This window comes from Oncorhynchus gorbuscha, unplaced genomic scaffold (assembly GCF_021184085.1).
Source record: "Oncorhynchus gorbuscha isolate QuinsamMale2020 ecotype Even-year unplaced genomic scaffold, OgorEven_v1.0 Un_scaffold_1731, whole genome shotgun sequence".
NCBI classification, from domain to species: domain Eukaryota; kingdom Metazoa; phylum Chordata; class Actinopteri; order Salmoniformes; family Salmonidae; genus Oncorhynchus; species Oncorhynchus gorbuscha.
The window spans coordinates 94,985-114,176 of record NW_025746425.1 but is presented as its reverse complement, the minus strand read 5'-3'; the positions used below and the strand labels follow the sequence as shown (position 1 = coordinate 114,176).

The 19,192-nt window shown below is 46.9% G+C and overlaps 1 pseudogene across 1 annotated transcript; it reads left to right on the top strand.

The window, feature by feature from the left end:
* Window positions 1-306: 306 nt before the first annotated feature.
* Window positions 307-18,426, top strand: LOC124023944 (annotated as a pseudogene). Its single transcript, XR_006836808.1, has 11 exons — window positions 307-384; window positions 586-903; window positions 7,951-7,965; window positions 8,080-8,125; window positions 8,212-8,298; window positions 8,428-8,486; window positions 8,647-8,689; window positions 8,864-8,907; window positions 8,951-9,118; window positions 13,337-13,471; window positions 13,623-18,426. The product of XR_006836808.1 is annotated as an E3 ubiquitin-protein ligase TRIM71-like (transcript).
* Window positions 18,427-19,192: the final 766 nt, after the last annotated feature.

Here is a 19,192-nt window from a genome sequence, read left to right as displayed (position 1 = left end):
TGTCAGGACGATCTGATGAGACACTGCTACAGGCTATAGGTTCATGTGTTTTCAGACATTGTCTCAGTCACTGAAATAAAAGCCACTGTTGCCGTTATTGACTACACTGACAGCTATGAACATTCAGTCAATGATTCCACAGTACATTAGACAGTTAACTGGGGGAGAGGCCCATCTCTCATTGACTACAGGGGCTGCTGAGGGAGAACGGCCATAATAATGGCTAGAATGGAAGAGTGTCGAACACAAGGAAACCATGGGTCTGATGTGGTTTATACCATTTCATATTCCTTTCTAGCCATTACTATGAGCCTGCTCTCCCAATTAAGGTGCCAGCTACCGCCTGTGATTGGCTACCATCGCTCCTACCAGTGCAGTGAACTCGTGAGGAATCTTGTCTGGTTTGTCATTCTGTCTAGCAGGGGATCTCCTCTGTGAACCAACCTCAGTCACTATTTTATTATTCTGTTTCAGTTCTTCTTCCTCTTCCTCCCTGTGAATCTCTTTTTCAACCCATTTCATGTAAGAGAGGAGCCCCTCCCGGTGCTTTGATATGGAAAACTATTGAAAACTGCCCTGGCCCAGCCCCAGTTTATCCCGGCCCAGCCCCAGTTTATCCCCAGCCCAGCCCCAGTTCATCCCCGGCCCAGCCCCGGTTCATCCCGGCCCAGCCCGGTTTATCCCGGCCCAGCCCGGTTCATCCCGGCCCAGCCCGGTTCATCCCGGCCCAGCCCCGGTTTATCCCCGGCCCAGCCCGGTTCATCCCGGCCCAGCCCCGGTTCATCCCGGCCCAGCCCGGTTCATCCCGGCCCAGCCCGGTTCATCCCGGCCCAGCCCCGGTTCATCCCGGCCCAGCCCCGGTTCATCCCGGCCCAGCCCCAGTTTATCCCCGGCCCAGCCCCAGTTCATCCCCGGCCCAGCTTAGGACCTAACCAGAGAGAGAGAGTGGTTCCTTTCCTCCTATGGTAGGACCAGACCTTCATCAGGAATGTGGAACGGTCTTCATTAGGGATGAGGAAGGAGGCCTGACTGGCAGTATTACTAATAGACCTCTTATGTAACAGAATTAGAAGGCAGACAGAAGAACTGGAGATCTGTTGTTTTATTCCCATGGAAAGTTCTCTCTCTAATGTAGCTCTATTCCTCCTCGTTCAGCTGGTTCTGAAGGTGGATGAACATTGTAGATGTTGTCCATATTGATTAGTTCTAGACCAAACCTTTAATACACGTTAAAGTTCTACTGTAGGCTACACATGCACAACCATTGCATTGGCAGGACTCAGGTCTTTTAATGAAAGGAATTGTACATCTTTTCTCCCCGTGACTATAAATCTCTGTGTTGAAGAGACTTTGAAAATAGTTTTAATTTGACAGCGTGGACGTTTGGTTTCCCTGCTGGTCCTACAAGGCGGCAGACATCAGCAGACATTGCATTAACGATGGGGCCCAGCCTTCACATTGGGAATATCAAAACCATGTCTAGCCAAAATAACTCTGTTTATACGTCTCAAATGGCACCCTATGCCCTAGATAGTGCACTACTTTTGACCTGCCCCCCTAAGGTAAAGTAGTGCACTATGAAGGGAATAGGGTGCCATTTGGAACGTAGACTCTGTGTTGCCATAAAGCAGGCAACACGGCTGGCGAGTCAGTGGAACATATGTCTGAACATTTAATGCTGTTGTATGAAGAAGACAGATGGAACAGTCAGTCCAGTCCAGGGACATAAAGAAAGCAGTTGGAATGGTCTGCAGATTGTGTTTCTGATGAACAGTGGGAAGTAGAAGGGGGATTCACTCAGTGTGGGTCACGTTTCTTCTTCTGCTGAGTGTAGATTTTAGTACAGATGGAATATCACCATTGTAGGAAACAGAATTGGTGTACACACAGTCACAGCTGTGTGGAAGTGTTGGACACATCGATCAGTGTAGAGCTGGAGCTTGTCAAAGAGAGATGTGTCCGTGACACTTCCCTGTAGTTGGGTAGTTCCTTCACTCTACCAGTAACCAGGGGCTCATATGGGTATGTGTGGGAGGGGGTAAGTGTGTGGACTGTAGGGTAGTCCCCCTCCCACACGCACAGCTCACATGGAAGCGCTTTCATAATTTTATATACAAGAAATGTCTGGCATGGCATCAAAGCAGCTCTTTCTCTGGGATGGGATGGAAGCCCTGTTCCTAGACAGTGAGGGGCTCTGAAACGTCTCATGTGTTTTGGCTCATGGTCAGTCCATGAGGAGGCACAGTTCTTTACTAGGGTTCTGAAATTCTGGGAACTTCCCCAAAAACTTTTCCAGAAATCCTGGTTGGAAGATCACTGGAATCGGGAGGGAATAAGCAGGAAATCTGAACGCTCCAAACAGGAATGTGAAAAACCTGGTTTCGGTAAAGTTACACTAGTGTTGCTAAATTCCTGTATCAGAACTGGAGGTCATCTACACACAGAACAACTTGGTGTATTGCTTGTAGTGTTCTATTGTAGAGCTGAGCCATAGAGATCAAGTCCTGCATGTTGGAAGAACACCCAAGCCAACAAACAAATCAAATCCAGTTTTATTTATGCATAAACATGGTCAGCAGATGTTATTGTGAGTGTAGTGAAATGCTTGTGCTTCTAGTTCGACCATGCAGTAATATCTAACAAGTCATCTAACAATTTCACAACTGCCTTATACACACACCAGTGTAAAGGAATGAGTAAGAATATGTACATAAAAATATATGGATGAGCGATGGCCGAACAGCATAGGCAAGATGCAGTAGATGGTATAGAGTACAGTATATACATATGAGATGAGTAATGTAGGGTATGTAAACAATATTTAAGTGGCATTGTTTAAAGTGTCTAGTGATACATTTATTACATCCAATTTTCATTATTAAAGTGGCTAGAGATTAGTCAGTATGTTGGCAGCAGCCACTCAATGTTAGTGGTGGCTGTTTAACAGTCTGATGGCCTTGAGATAGAAGCTATTTTTCAGTCTCTCAGTCCCTACTTTGATGCACCTGTACTGACCTCGCCTTCTGGATGATAGCGGGGTGAACAGGCAGTGGCTCTGGTGGTTGTTGGCCTTCCTGTGACGTCGGGTGGTGTAGGTGTCCTGGAGGGCAGGTAGTTTGTCCCCAGTGATGCGTTTTGCAGACCTCACTACCCTTGGAGAGACTTACGGTTGTGGGCAGAGCAGTTGACGTACCAGGCGGTGATACAGCCCGACAGGATGGTAAAAGTTTAAGTGTTTTTGTGACGAGCTGAATTTATTCAGCCTCCTGGAGGTTGAAGAGGCGTGGCTGCGCCTCTTCTTCACCACGCTGTCTGTGTGGGTGGATCATTTCAGTTTGTCCGGGATGTACACAGAGGAACTTAAAACTTACCACCTTTTCCACTACTGTCCTGTCGATGTGGATGGGGGACTGCTCCCTCTGCTGTTTCCTGAAGTCCACAGTTATCTCCTTTGTTTTGTTGACATTGAGTGTGAGGTTATTTTCTGACACCACACTCCGAGGGCCCTCACCTCCTCCCTGTAGGCTGTCTTGTCGTTGTTGGTAATCAAGCCTACCACTGTAGTGTCGTCTGCAAACGTGATGATTGAGTTGGAGGTGTGCATGGCCATGCAGTCGTAGGTGAACAGGAGAGGGCTGAGAACGCACCCTTGTGGTGCCCCCAGTGTTGAGGATCAGCGGGGTGGAGATGTTGTTTCTACCCTCACCACCTGGGGGCAGCCGGTCAGGAAGTCCAGGGACCCAGTTGCACAGGGTGGGGTCGAACCCAAGGTCTTGAGCTTAATGACGAGTTTGAGGGTACTATGGTGTTAAATGCTGAGCTGCAGTCATTGAACATTATCCTTAAATGGGTACCCTCTTGTCCAGATGGGTTAGGGCAGTGTAGTTGAGATTGCAAGTCTGTGGACCTATTCGGGCGGTAAGCAAATTGAGTGGGTCTAGGGGTGTCAGGTGGAGGTGATATGGGTCCTTGACTAGTCTCTCAAAGCACTTCATGATGACGGAAGTGAGTGCTACGGTAGTCATTTTGCTCAGTTGCCTTAGCTTTTTAAACAGGAACAATGGTGGCCCTCTTGAAGCATGTGGGAACAGCAGACTGGGATAGGATTGATTGAATATGTCTGTAAACACACCAGCCAGCTGGGTGATTGTGCACTGCTGGACAGAGCGGTACGCACTCAGTCATGGTGCTCTCTGTCTCGCTCTCTCTCTCAGCTGATATTGTCACCCTATTTGTCTTGATATGGGGGTCTTACACACTGTTTTCAGCCTGGCTGTGTGTGTAGCGCTGTGCGCGTGTGACTTCTGGGAAACCGGATTAGCACGGACAGGGCACCCTGGGGTTGTGTTGATCTGTATTTGCTCTTATCTTACAAATGCTCTGTCCAGGGACAGTCACTTAACAATGTTTAAAACAGTGATTACTTTTTATCTGTATGCTCCATGCTCTGTGTGTGTTTTACAGTGTTTATAGCCAGTATAAACTTCATCAAAATAGTCCCAATTAATTGAAGATAACCCAAGATACACGGCCATTCATTTAGACATTTTTATGTTTGCTGCAGCATGAAAATGTGTGGCCAAACAGCTGAAAAAAAACCCCTACTAAACGTGGTGTTGAGGGCTGTGTTAGAGGTTGTCAGCCTGTTGAGGGCTGTGTTAGAGGTGTTAGTCAGCGCTGATGGTTGGCCTTTGTTGTGGGGAGCAGAAAGGCACCTCCGAATCCATTGACATTTTCAAATGGCTGACTGGGAAGAGGGAAGGGGCCAATGGGTGAGCGTTATGTACCCCGACCCATGCTGAGTGATCCATCATTTAATTTGAGGGCTTTGTGGTGCTGAGTGGACTAAACACACACACACTCGTACTGAATCTCCAGAACTAACTCCAGAGCATCCAGTCTAAATGAACTCATTGTGAAAACTCTCTGACAACTTAACCTCTGCATTAAACCTTAGTATCGTTAGGAGTATGTCCCCACACCAGCACCAAGTTATATTATGACTGTTGCTATAGAGACATGTACTATACAGTGCTTGAATGGATTTCTGGATACGTACCACACATACATACATTTGAGTGGTAATACATAGGAACACAGCTAAGATAAACATCTTCAGGGGCTCTGTATTGTAAATATTGATGTTCTTGGCAACAGACCAATGTAATTGTTTATTGGCCTCCTTTCTCTATACAATGTAGTGATTGGCCTGCATCACTCACCCTGCTTTCTCCATCCTATCCTGTACGCTCTGCCCTTTCACTCCTGCAGTGATGGGAAAAGTAGCCAATCGTCATACTTGAGTAAAGGTATCTTAATAGAAAATGACTCAGGTGAAAGTCACCCAGTAAAATACTACGTGAGAAAGCCAAAGTATTCTGTTTCAATATACTTAAGTATCAAAATTATTATTTCAAATTCTTATATTAAGAAAACCAGACGGCATGATTTTTTTGTTTTTTTAAATGTATTTACGGATAGCCAGGGGCACAGGGATCAATACTCAGACATCATTTACAAACAAAGCATTTGTGTTTAGTGAGTCCCCAGATCAGAGGCAGTAGGGATGACCAGGATGTTCTCTGTTTAGTGAGTCCTCCAGATCAGAGGCAGTAGGGATGACCAGGGATGTCTCTCTGTTTAGTGAGTCCTCCAGATCAGAGGCAGTAGGGATGACCAGGGATGTTCTCTGTTTAGTGAGTCCTCCAGATCAGAGGCAGTAGGGATGACCAGGATGTTCTCTGTTTAGTGAGTCCTCCAGATCAGAGGCAGTAGGGATGACCAGGGATGTTCCTCTGTTTAGTGAGTCCTCCAGATCAGAGGCTGTAGGGATGACCAGGGATGTTCTCTGTTTAGTGAGTCCTCCAGATCAGAGGCTGTAGGGATGACCAGGGATGTTCTCTGTTTAGTGAGTCCTCCAGATCAGAGGCTGTAGGGATGACCAGGGATGTTCTCTGTTTAGTGAGTCCTCCAGATCAGAGGCTGTAGGGATGACCAGGGATGTTCTCTGTTTAGTGAGTCCTCCAGATCAGAGGCTGTAGGGATGACCAGGGATGTTCTCTGTTTAGTGAGTCCTCCAGATCAGAGGCTGTAGGGATGACCAGGATGTTCTCTGTTTAGTGAGTCAGAGGCTAGGGATGACCAGATCAGAGGCAGAGGCTGTAGGGATGACCAGGGATGTTCTCTGTTTAGTGAGTCCGTCTGATCAGAGGCTGTAGGGATGACCAGGGATGTTCTCTGTTTAGTGAGTCCTCCAGATCAGAGGCTGTAGGGATGACCAGGGATGTTCTCTGTTTAGTGAGTCCTCCAGATCAGAGGCTGTAGGGATGACCAGGGATGTTCTCTGTTTAGTGAGTCCTCCAGATCAGAGGCAGTAGGGATGACCAGGGATGTTCTCTGTTTAGTGAGTCCGTCTGATCAGAGGCTGTAGGGATGACCAGGATGTTCTCTGTTTGGTGAGTCCTCCAGATCAGAGGCAGTAGGGATGACCAGGGATGTTCTCTGTTTAGTGAGTCCTCAGATGAGAGGCTGTAGGGATGACCAGGGATGTTCTCTGTTTAGTGAGTCCTCCAGATCAGAGTCTGTAGGGATGACCAGGGATGTTCTCTGTTTAGTGAGTCCTCAGATCAGAGTCAGTAGGGATGACCAGGGATGTTCTCTGTTTAGTGAGTCCTCCAGATCAGAGGCTGTAGGGATGACCAGGGATGTTCTCTGTTTAGTGAGTCCTCCAGATCAGAGGCTGTAGGGATGACCAGGGATGTTCTCTGTTTAGTGAGTCCTCCAGTTCAGAGTCAGTAGGGATGACCAGGGATGTTCTCTGTTTAGTGAGTCCGTCAGATCAGAGGCTGTAGGGATGACCAGGGATGTTCTCTGTTTAGTGAGTCCTCCAGATCAGAGGCTGTAGGGATGACCAGGGATGTTCTCTGTTTAGTGAGTCCTCAGATCAGAGTCAGTAGGGATGACCAGGATGTTCTGTAGGGATCTGTTTAGTGAGTCCTCCAGATCAGAGGCTGTAGGGATGACCAGGGATGTTCTCTGTTTAGTGAGTCCGTCAGATCAGAGGCTGTAGGGATGACCAGGGATGGTCTCTGTTTAGTGAGTCCGTCAGATCAGAGGCTGTAGGGATGACCAGGATGTTCTCTGTTTAGTGAGTCCGTCAGATCAGAGGCTGTAGGGATGACCAGGGATGTTCTCTGTTTAGTGAGTCCTCCAGATCAGAGGCTGTAGGGATGACCAGGGATGTTCTCTGTTTAGTGAGTCCGTCAGATCAGAGGCAGTAGGGATGACCAGGGATGTTCTCTGTTTAGTGAGTCCGTCAGATCAGAGGCTGTAGGGATGACCAGGATGTTCTCTTGATCCAGAAGTGCGTGAATTGACCAGGGATTTCTCTGTTTAGTGTCCTAATCATTCTGACCAGGGATGTCATGAGTACTTTTGGATGTCAGAGAAACTGTATAGAGTAAAATGATGACCATTATGTTTCTGTTTAGGTATGTAGTGTAGATACAGGGAAAAATATATACTTATGTAGTATTTCAGAAGTATTTTTACTTAGGGATGTACTTCACACCACTGCACTCCTGCTTCCTCTCTTTTATTCCTTTCTTACCAGGGATGTTCTTGTTTAGTTCCTTTCACTCCAGGGACTCTGCTTTAGACAGGACTGTAGGGTCCAATGTTCACTGAGTGAGTGTGATGCCATACAGGATGTTCTCTGTTTAGTGACAGATCAGAGGCAGATGACCAGGGATGCTTAATGTCAAAACACTGAGTATGTGATGCCATAGATCAAGGGCAGGGCTGTAGGGCCAGATCGAGGCAGAGCCATAGCTTAATGTCATTGTTACTATTACTCAGAATGGTCAGGACCCTGAGTCATCATGTTAGATACTGTACAGAATGTGACAATTGTGACAGGGGTTGTGTGCTTCTGTGCCTCTCCCTCTGCAGGTTCTGTTGCTGACTGTCTGCTCCTGTGCCTGTCCCTCTGCAGGTTCTGTTGCTGACTGTCTGCTCCTGTGCCTGTCCCTCTGCAGGTTCTGTTGCTGACTGTCTGCTCCTGTGCCTGTCCCTCTGCAGGTTCTGTTGCTGACTGTCTGCTTCTGTGCCTGTGATCCCTCTGCAGGTTCTGTTGCTGACTGTCTGCTCCTGTGCCTGTCCCTCTGCAGGTTCTGTTGCTGACTGTCTGCTCCTGTGCCTGTCCCTCTGCAGGTTCTGTTGCTGACTGTCTGCTTCTGTGCCTGTTCCCTCTGCAGGTTCTGTTGCTGACTGTCTGCTCCTGTGCCTGTCCCTCTGCAGGTTCTGTTGCTGACTGTCTGCTCCTGTGCCTGTCCCTCTGCAGGTTCTGTTGCTGACTGTCTGCTTCTGTGCCTGTTCCTCTGCAGGTTCTGTTGCTGACTGTCTGCTCCTGTGCCTGTCCCTCTGCAGGTTCTGTTGCTGACTGTCTGCTTCTGTGTCTGTTCCCTCTGCAGGTTCTGTTGCTGACTGTCTGCTTCTGTGCCTGTTCCCTCTGCAGGTTCTGTTGCTGACTGTCTGCTCCTGTGCCTGTTCCCTCTGCAGGTTCTGTTGCTGACTGTCTGCTTCTGTGCCTGTTCCCTCTCCAGGTTCTGTTGCTGACTGTCTAATTCTGTGCCTGTCCCTCTGCAGGTTCTGTTGCTGACTGTCTGCTTCTGTGCCTGTCCCTCTGCAGGTTCTGTTGCTGACTGTTTAATTCTGTGCCTGTCCCTCTGCAGGTTCTGTTGCTGACTGTCTAATTCTGTGCCTGTTCCCTCTGCAGGTTCTGTTGCTGACTGTCTAATTCTGTGCCTGTTCCCTCTGCAGGTTCTGTTGCTGACTGTCTAATTCTGTGCCTGTCCCTCTGCAGGTTCTGTTGCTGACTGTCTGCTTCTGTGCCTGTCCCCTCTGCAGGTTCTGTTGCTGACTGTCTGCTTCTGTGCCTGTCCCTCTGCAGGTTCTGCATTTCTTCTGTGATACGTGCTCCGTGCCTGTCTTTAGGGAGGCCAGTGTGGGTTGTCACTCGGGCCACAGCCTCCTCTACCTCCAGGATTCCCTGCAGGACTCCAGGACCCTCACCATCCAGCTGCTGGCAGACGCCCAGCGGGGCAGGCACGCTGTACAGGTGGGTACTGGGATGCAGGGCAGGCACGCTGTACAGGTGGGTACTGGGATGCAGGGCAGGCACGCTGTACAGGTGGGTACTGGGATGCAGGGCGGGCACGCTGTACAGGTGGGTACTGGGATGCAGGGGCAGGCACGCTGTACAGGTGGGTACTGGGATGCAGGGCAGGCACGCTGTACAGGTGGGTACTGGGATGCAGGGCAGGCACGCTGTACAGGTGGGTACTGGGATGCAGGCAGGCATGCTTTAAGTGGGTAATGTGATGCAGGCATTCTGTAGGTGGTGGGGACTCTACATAGATCTATAGGGGGATATACAGAGGGGACTCTACATAGATCTATAGGGGATATACAGAGGGGACTCTACGTAGATCTATAGGGGGATATACAGAGGGGACTCTACGTAGATCTATAGGGGATATACAGAGGGGACTCTACGTAGATCTATAGGGGGACATACAGAGGGGACTCTACGTAGATCTATAGGGGGACATACGGAGGGGACTCTACGTAGATCTATAGGGGGATATATACGGAGGGGACTCTACGTAGATCTATAGGGGGATATACAGAGGGGACTCTACGTAGATCTATAGGGGGATATACAGAGGGGACTCTATGTAGATCTATAGGGGGATATACAGAGGGGACTCTACGTAGATCTATAGGGGGATATACAGAGGGGACTCTATGTAGATCTATAGGGGGATATACAGAGGGGACTCTATGTAGATCTATAGGGGGATATACAGAGGGACTCTATGTAGATCTATAGGGGGATATACAGAGGGGACTACGTAGATCTATAGGGGGATATACAGAGGGGCCTCTACGTAGATCTATAGGGGGATATACGGAGGGGACTCTACGTTGGTCTGTGTATACAGTGTGTGTGTGTGTGTGTGTACGGAGGGGACTGTGTGTGTGTGTGTGTGTGTGTGTGTGTGTGTGTGTGTGTGTGTGTGTGTGTGTGTGTGTGTGTGTGTGTGTGTGTGTGTGTGTGTGTGTGTGTGTGACGACCACTAGTCAGCTCTGACAGTTTGTATTCAGAGTCTTGACGGCATCAGGAGCAGAATGGATCATTAGTGTCCTCTATCACTCCAGCCTCACACGGCCCGGAGAATGGGAGTGGGAGGGCGGGAGAGAGGAAGGAGAGCGGGCTAGAGAGAGAGGCCATAGTGCCCATTTCTAGCCCCTCTAATACTATTTTGCGTCCCAAATGGCACCATGTTCCCTACATAGCGTTCTACTTTTGACCAGAGCCCTATGAAGGGAATAGGGTGTCAGCCCGTGAAGGGAATTAGGGTGTCAGCCCCGTGAAGGGAATAGGGTGTCAGCCCCGTGAAGGGAATTAGGGTGTCAGCCCCGTGAAGGGAATAGGGTGTCAGCCCCGTGAAGGGAATAGGGTGTCAGCCCCGTGAAGGGAATTAGGGTGTCAGCCCCGTGAAGGGAATTAGGGTGTCAGCCCCGTGAAGGGAATAGGGTGTCAGCCCCGTGAAGGGAATAGGGTGTCAGCCCCGTGAAGGGAATTAGGGTGTCAGCCCGTGAAGGGAATAGGGTGTCAGCCCCGTGAAGGGAATTAGGGTGTCAGCCCCGTGAAGGGAATTAGGGTGTCAGCCCCGTGAAGGGAATTAGGGTGTCAGCCCCGTGAAGGGAATTAGGGGTGTCAGCCCCGTGAAGGAATTAGGGTGTCAGCCCCGTGAAGGGAATTAGGGTGTCAGCCCCGTGAAGGGAATTAGGGTGTCACCTGGGATGCAGACAACCACTCAGAACATTAGGCTTCTCCTTCTTAGTCGGCTGGCTGGGAGGTGGGTTGTCCTCCAGCTGTGAATAGAGAGTGAAGGGTGTTGGGAACAGGATGGCTTTGGGAGGACGGACACAATGGAGAGGAATTCTAGGAAGACACTTCCTTCCCCCGCCCTGTCCCCATACACCCCCTCCCTCTCCCATATCCCCCAAACCAACTCACTCACATGCCAATGAAATATGTATGCCCCTCCCTTCCTCAAAACACAATAGAAAAACACACCCCTTCAGCCCGATCCTACCCCCTTCAGTTCTGCTAAATGGCATACATTACTCAGTTGGTGTTTTGAGGCTCACTTAACTTGAAGACCTAATTCACCAAATGCTGCTAACTCAGTCTAGGTTGAGTGTTTTTAGCTCCTGTGAAGAGGCTGTACTATGACAAGGACCAGCCTGATAATCCATTATTTCCTATGAAGAGATTTCATGGGCTGTGTCCCAAATGGCACCCTGTTCCCTATGGGCCCTGGTCAAAAATAGTGCACTACATAAACAATGGGTCCAATTTGGGACACACATAATGTTCATGGGCTTGAATGGTACAAAGCCCGAGCTGTAGAACTCTGTCCTGAAAGGTAGAAGACCTTTGGCCTAAAGGGTTACATTAAAACACCATCATCTCCATTTGCTGCCTTTTTCTGCCCGTTCTGCCACCCCCTTAACCTCTGAACCAGGATTTGTTATCCCTATAGATGACGTCATTGGTGCTTTCTCTCTGATTGACACCACCACCCTGGTAGTACCCCTCATTCCATTGGTTGAGCTCAGTCCTGCCGGGACGGATCAGGTTATGGACGGTTGTCAGCTTCCACCTAGTGAGAAGTTAATTGAACCTTTTTGTCCTAGTCGGTCACACTTTATATCAAGGCCATTTAGCAGACACTTTTATCCCAAGAGACTTAGTCATGCTTGCATTCACTCTCCCTACAGTTAAAGGCATGTCTGCTGATTAAGCATTTTGGTAGCAGATCTTAACACAGTCTTAACTTAACGCTCTGAGCTTTAGTTCCGACCCCTATATCCACCAGAGGTGCCTCTATAGAGTGACTTCATGATGAGGACCAACTACTGTGTGGAAAACAGCTGCTGTGTTGGCCTGGGGTCAACAGCCTCTCTCCACCAGTAGTACTGGACCCAGTCTGAGGTATTTAATTCACTTAACCAGCTGGCCTCCTACTGAAAAGACTGAGGTCACTCATCAATTCATCCACTGATATGGAGGGGAGGAGAGGAGAGCCATTTACACCATAGTCTCATGATAACCAGTAGCTTGCTGGTCCCTGGTGCAAAAAGGTTGAGAAACACTGACCTCCTGCATCCGGTGAATTGCAGAGCGCCAAATTCAAATTCAAATTAAATTACAAATTAAATTACAAATATTTCATTTTCCTGAAATCACAAGTGCAATACACCAAAACATACCTTAACTTGTTGTTAATCCAGACGGTGTGTCAGATTTCAAAAAGGCTTTCGGTGAAAGCAAACCATGCGATTATGTGAGGACAGCTCTCAGCAGACAAAACATTACAAACAGCTAGCAGTAGATTGGTCACGAAAGTCAGAAAAGCAATAAAATTAATCACTTACCTTTGATCTTCGTATGTTTGCACTCACGAGACTCCCAGTTACACAATAAATATTAGTTTTGTTTGATAAAGAGTCTCTTTATATCCAAAAACCTCCATTTGATTGGTGCGTTTTGTTCAATAATCGTGCGGTCACGACGGGCAGACAAAAATTCCAAATAATATCCGTAAAGTTCATAGAAACATGTCAAATGTTTTTTATTATCAATCCTCAGGTTGTTTTTACAATAAATAATAGCTAATATTTCAACCGGACGGTAGCCTTTTTAATAGAAGAGAGAAAGAAAAGGTATCGCTCCCGGCGTGCGCGCATGCACAAATCTGAGGACATCTGGCTATCCACTGACGCAATGTGATCATTCTCTCTCATTATTTCAGAATAAAAGCCTGAAACTATGTCTAAAGACTGTTCACACCTTGTGGAAGCCATAGGGAAAGAATATGGTTGATATCCATTTAAATGGAGGATAGGCTTGCAATGGAAAAGAGTAGTTTCAGAAAAACAGCACTTCCTGGATGGATTTTCCTCAGATTTTCGCCTGCTATATCAGTTCTGTTATACTCACAGACAATATTTTGACCGTTTTGGAAAATTTAGAGTTTTCTATCCTAATCTGCCAATTATATGCATATTCTAGCTTCTGGGCCTGAGAAATAGGCAGTTTACTTTGGGCACGTTTTTCATCCAAACATCAAATACTGCCCCCTAGCCAAAAGAGGTTTTAACCTGTCAGGACTTAACCTGTGAATAATGTGTCAATGTACCATTCAAAGGTCATGCTACATTTTGTCCCCACTAAAGCAGTTTCTTAATGATTTACCTGCAGCTGAGCATTGAGAAAGCACAGGCCGTTGCTGAGCAGGTGGAACTGAAGGCCATGGTGGTCCAGTCAGAGGTCAAAGCCATCACACAGCGTCATAAGAAGGCCCTAGAGGAACGAGAGTGTGAACTACTGTGGAAAGTAAGTTGGTTTTCTGCTAAGTAGTATCATACTGTAGGACCTACAATACATTTACACATTCCAGCAATGTTACAAAACCTGACAAGTGTAACTATCTTTTCTTTCTCACTTCTGTCCCTTTCCCCTCTCCCTCCTTTTGCCCTCTCTACAGGTTGAGAATATCCGTCAGGTGAAAGCCAAGTCCCTCTATCTCCAGTTAGAGAAGCTGCACCAGAACCTGACCAAGCTGGACAGCACCATCTCTACAGTAACCCAGGTCCTAGAGAAGGGCAGTAGTCTGGACCTGCTGCTGGCCAGAGAGAGCATGCTCCTCCAGATCACAGAGCTTAAGGCCCTCAGGGAGCTGTTACTGCCGCAGGATGATGATCGCATCCTGTTCACCACCCCCGACCAGACCTTGCTCCTCGCCATCCAGTCCCTAGGTCTGGTCAGCTCCGGGGCCTTCGCCCCCCTCACCAAGGCCCAGGGAGAGGGGCTTTGTCGGGGCTTGCAGGGTAAGCAGGCTTCCTTCACTGTGGTGGGGTATGATCATGATGGAGAGCTCAGGCTGTCTGGTGGGGACGGTGTGTCAGCTGTGGTGGTGGCGTCCGATGGTAACCTGCTAAATGCTGAGGTGACCGACCATCAGAACGGGTTGTACACGGTCAGCTACCTGCCCAAGGTAGAAGGAGAACATCTGGTGTCAGTCCTTATCTGCAACCAGCATATCGAAGGCAGCCCCTTTAAAGTGCTGGTCAAGTCTGGCCGTAGCTATGGAGGTATACCCTTGCCGGTGGCCTCGTTCGGCAGGGAGGGGGACGGAGATGGGCAGCTGTGTCGCCCCTGGGGGGGTGTGTGTGGACAAAGAGGGCTACATAATCGTAGCTGACCGAAGCAACAACAGGGTGCAGATCTTCAAGCCGTGCGGTTCCTTCCACCACAAGTTTGGTACGCTGGGCTCCAGACCAGGCCAGTTGGACCGACCAGCTGGGGTGGCCTGCGACAGCCAGAGGAGAATCATCGTTGCCGACAAGGATAATCACCGCATCCAGATCTTCACCTTTGAAGGCCGGTTCCTCCTCAAGTTCGGGGAGAAGGGAACCAAGACCGGTCAGTTCAGCTACCCCTGGGACGTGGCGGTCAGCTCGGAGGGAAAGATCCTCGTCTCAGACACCCGGAACCACCGCATCCAGCTCTTCAGGCAGGACGGCACCTTCCTCAACAAGTACGGCTTTGAGGGGGCTCTATGGAAACACTTGGACTCCCCCAGAGGCGTGGCCTTCACTCAGGAGGACCACCTGGTGGTGACAGACTTCAACAACCACCGTCTGTTGATCATCCGGTCGGACTGCCAGTCGGCCCGCTTCCTGGGATCAGAGGGAAGCGGTAACGGTCAGTTCCTGCGGCCGCAGGGCGTAGCAGTGGACCAGGAGGACCGCATTGTGGTGGCTGACTCCCGGAACCACCGGATCCAGGTGTTTCAAACCAACGGTAATTTCTTATGCAAGTTGGGGACTCAGGGTAGCAGCTTTGGACAGATGGATCGCCCATCGGGTATAGCTGTTACTCCTGACGGAAGGATTGTTGCCGTGGACTTTGGAAACAACCGAATCATTATGTTCTAGGCTAGGCAGTTTGTCTGCTGGTTTGCAAAGAAAGAAACATTGAAGAGGAGATTTTGAGACACACCCAGCAGATGCAAATGTCTTTGTGAGCAAATGGAGACGGTAATATTGAAACTTGACCTTTTCTCTCAGCTTTACCTCTATTTTGAAAGAGCAAATCAATGGAGAACATGAACCGCTGCCAACAAGGGGTTATTGTCATAAGCTGACATTTTGAACCCTATAGAAGGCCTTCTGTGACAGTATCTGGCTCGACAGTTGTTTTTGCTCCTGATGTGTGCGTCAAAATCTCTGATTTTCTCAGGGAATTTCTTGCATTCTTGAAATACTTCCACTGCATCATACCTACCTCATGTAGCTGTGTATGAATGTACTCCTTTATTATTTGATGGAGATTTTGCTAGTGGAGTTTTGATAAAGTAACTACCTCAATGCAAGAGAAAAGTATAGTTAACATGAAGCAACATTTGGTTGATATTTGCACAGAAAGCACTCACACATTTTCTCTAATTGTTACTGTTGACATAAAGCGTGTGAAATCCCAGAATGTTGCTGAGAACAATGTATTTCCTGTGTTACATACATGTGGAAACGTGGAGTCAGACATTTTTTATAAACTCAGCAACTGTTATTTTTCCATTTTGTTTTTAAATATGCCTTCATACCTCTGTAAAACCTTTTTTACCTCATGTCACAACCACATAGTACCTCAGAACTCCAGTGTCCTCAGGTCAATAGTATGCTGAGTCCCAAATGGCACCCTATTCCCTAAATAGTGCACTACTTTTGACCAGGGCCCATAGGGCACTGGTGCACTAAATAGCGAATAGGTTGTAATCTGAGACTCGTCCTGTAAAATGGATTCTCTCCACAAAATGGCTGCTGCCAGTTTGCTATAGGCAGGTTGAATATTTGATATCAGTGACCATTGTCAGTTCAGTCAGTTGTGTGATTTCAGGGAAAAAACATTTAACAAGGAATTGACCATCTTGAATTGGGTGAATCATCAGAATTGTTATTTTCTGGGCATCTATGAAGAATTGTGACTTGAAACTACTGGCAATCATCATTGTTGTTAGATGAATGAATACATGTCAGGATTAATATATCCTAAGGCAACTAGTGCATTCGGCCACAACATAGTGAAGATTAGACAATGACACATTGGTGTGGGTTAACTTGGATTTAATCTCAACCATGTCTGAACCTGAGTCTAAATCTATTTACTGATATCCATTTAGAAATCATTGAAATCTGTGTAGACTAACTTTCCTAAGAGTAGAGGGGTCTAAGAGTAGTGAAGTTTCATTCTGATATTTTTTGAAGAACAACCTTTGTGCACATGTTTGGTGGTTTAGATTGGCACCCTAATGACGCTACCATGTTCCTTTCTTTGTGATCGTTGTTTGAAAAGTCTATCGTTGCCTCTGGGCCTCGACTATGTTCCCGTCAAAGAAAGTCATCCGTTTAGCTTTTTTTCCTTCAAAATAGAATGCGTCAATCATGGGAAACCGCGAGAATATTGTTTTATCCTGGTGGCAAATAAAATAATTTAAAAAAGTAAAACTGACCAGTAAATGAAGTAACAGCATTGATGTTGATCTTCATTGCCTCCATAGTGTTTTCAATAGATATTCTCCGTAGTAAAACCCCTAGCTGCTTGTCAGTTGCCTGATTACCCACTCATGTAGCCTACAGGTGGCTGAGTAACCAAAGCAAAAGGCTCCACATAAATAGAATTCCATCAGCTGCTGCTCCCACACCCACATTCACCCTGCTCTGAACTGTGATGGCAGGGAGTCTGTTGGTCACATTAGACGTTGGAATATCAGTCAGCACAGCAGTTCCTCTCTATTGTATGTACCTCTGTCTGAGAGAACATAACCAAACCAGGTCATTCATGGTTCCACAGTGGCTATTAACTACAGAACATCAAGAACCAGTAAAAATGCAAATGTTAAAATTGAATTCATTTTTTTTTCACCAGCTGTAGCCTGCCCTGTGTTATAAACTAGCTGTTCATAGCTATTAATATTGTGCTTATAGCTTGAACTGTTAAAGCCAAGTCCCACTCTCCTCCCTCTGTGTCTCTGACTGTGTCTAATGGGCCAGTATTTCCTGTCTGTTGAGCCACATTGCCGCAAGTGCTGGTTTACGAGGAGAGCTCGGTTCTTTTCCAAATGGCACACTAATCCCTATACAGTGCACTAATTTTGACCAGAGCTTTATGAGCCCTGGTCAATAGTAGTGCACTAAATAGGGACTAGGTTGCCATTTGGCACACCTCTGTGAGTTGGTGAGGCACCATAGCTGTAGGTCTCCAGCTGCTCTAACCCCCAGAAGAGCTGGAAGGCATGCAGCTCGCCAGACACACCTCATATCTCTTTTACCTTAATAATCACAGCTGAATGTACAGGGGGACCAGTGAGACGTTGGGCTCCAGACACGGCTTACTCGGTTACATCCTCTTAATGATTCAACCAAAATGGCCACTTTTTAGATGTTGAGTTTCCAGGTGTTTTAGTGGATTATTCACATTGACACTGTTCCAGTGTTGTAGCTTGTGCCTTTTGATATACAGAAGATAAATTACACTGTTTCTGGGCAATTTGTGACCAGCAGGAAAGGCATTGTGACAAAAACAAACAGTATAAATGGACTATTTGAGGTAATAAATATAACTCTTATAAAAATGGCACACCATCACTGTCATTTAGTTGTTAAGTATTTAATGTTGTCCTTGCTGGTGTGACCCCTGGAATATAAAAAAAATAATAATGATATATATCTAACCAGGCAAGTCAGTTAAGAACAAATTCTTATTGACAATGACAACTCACTGTTCCCCGGTAGGCCAACTGCCTTGTCCAGGGGCAGAATGACAGATTTTTACCTTGTCAGCTCAGGGATTCGATCCAGCAACCTTTTGGTTACTGATCCAATGCTCTAACCACTAGGCAACCTGCCACCCCATATATACCTCATTATACAGAAAGATATAGGTATAATGTACATCTTTACCTCAGTATTACTGAGCTACGCCCATTACCTCATTGCTGAACCGTTAATACCTCGTTGGCATGGTTGCATTTTTCAAACCTCAGTTGAATTGCAGTTAGATGTGTGGTCTTATAATGTACTGTTGTTACACTAAAGAATGGAAAGGGAAGGCTTGGAGAAGTTATGAACAGTTTGATCAAGTAGATTAAACCGAGGACAATGCTGCTTCAAATCCACACTGATCTGATGTATTTTCAGTACATTGTTGGTTCCTATATTGTTCCTATAGTTTGAACTTAAGTTTGCAGTGAATGTTTCTTAAAAGACCTCAAGGTCTTGACACTTAGAAGACAAGACTTGTATATTTTAATGCATGACTCAAAAGTAATTGTGGAAAAGATTTGTCACTGCTTTTTAATTATTTTAGGGTTGTAGTATGTTAGGTTGAGGAGGATGGCTTCCTTTGACTATAAGATTGCATCTATTTTATGAATAGCCTTACTGGGCTCAATCAAGTTACCTCATCATGTCAAACAACAGATTTCAAATAGAAATACATTTGCCTTAAATATTTCAGTATTTAATTAGGACCCTGATTAGCTACTGCTGAAGCAGTACATAACACTATACTAGTAGAGGACATTCAACATGTACTCTGTCTATACTTCCACAGTTGGAAGTATCACAAATAATCAAGAAAACTACCAAGGGCTTAAAGGTAACCTTTGAACTTTGTTATTTACCTGTTTCTGTAGTTAGTTTTTTGTCGGGTTGCAAAATTCTGGTAACTTTACAGGTTTTCAAGAATTCCAGGTTGGAGGATTCCGGAATCAGGAGTGGATAAAGAGGGAGGGTATCTTCTAAAGGGGTTTTCTGGGAATTGGGGGAAAGTTTATTTGCAACCCTAGCCGGAAGTATACTTTGGGCTCCATTTGATCCATATGGTGGAAATTCAGCCCTATAGAGAAATGAAAGGCAATGTTCCCACATTTTGTGGAGACTGGCAGCGTTAACCGTGAATGCAATGTCGACTCAAATCAGAAAGGACCTTTTTCCATTTTAATTGCGCTGAACTTCTTCTGTGCAGATTAAATGGAGCCTCAGTCTATCCAAACTA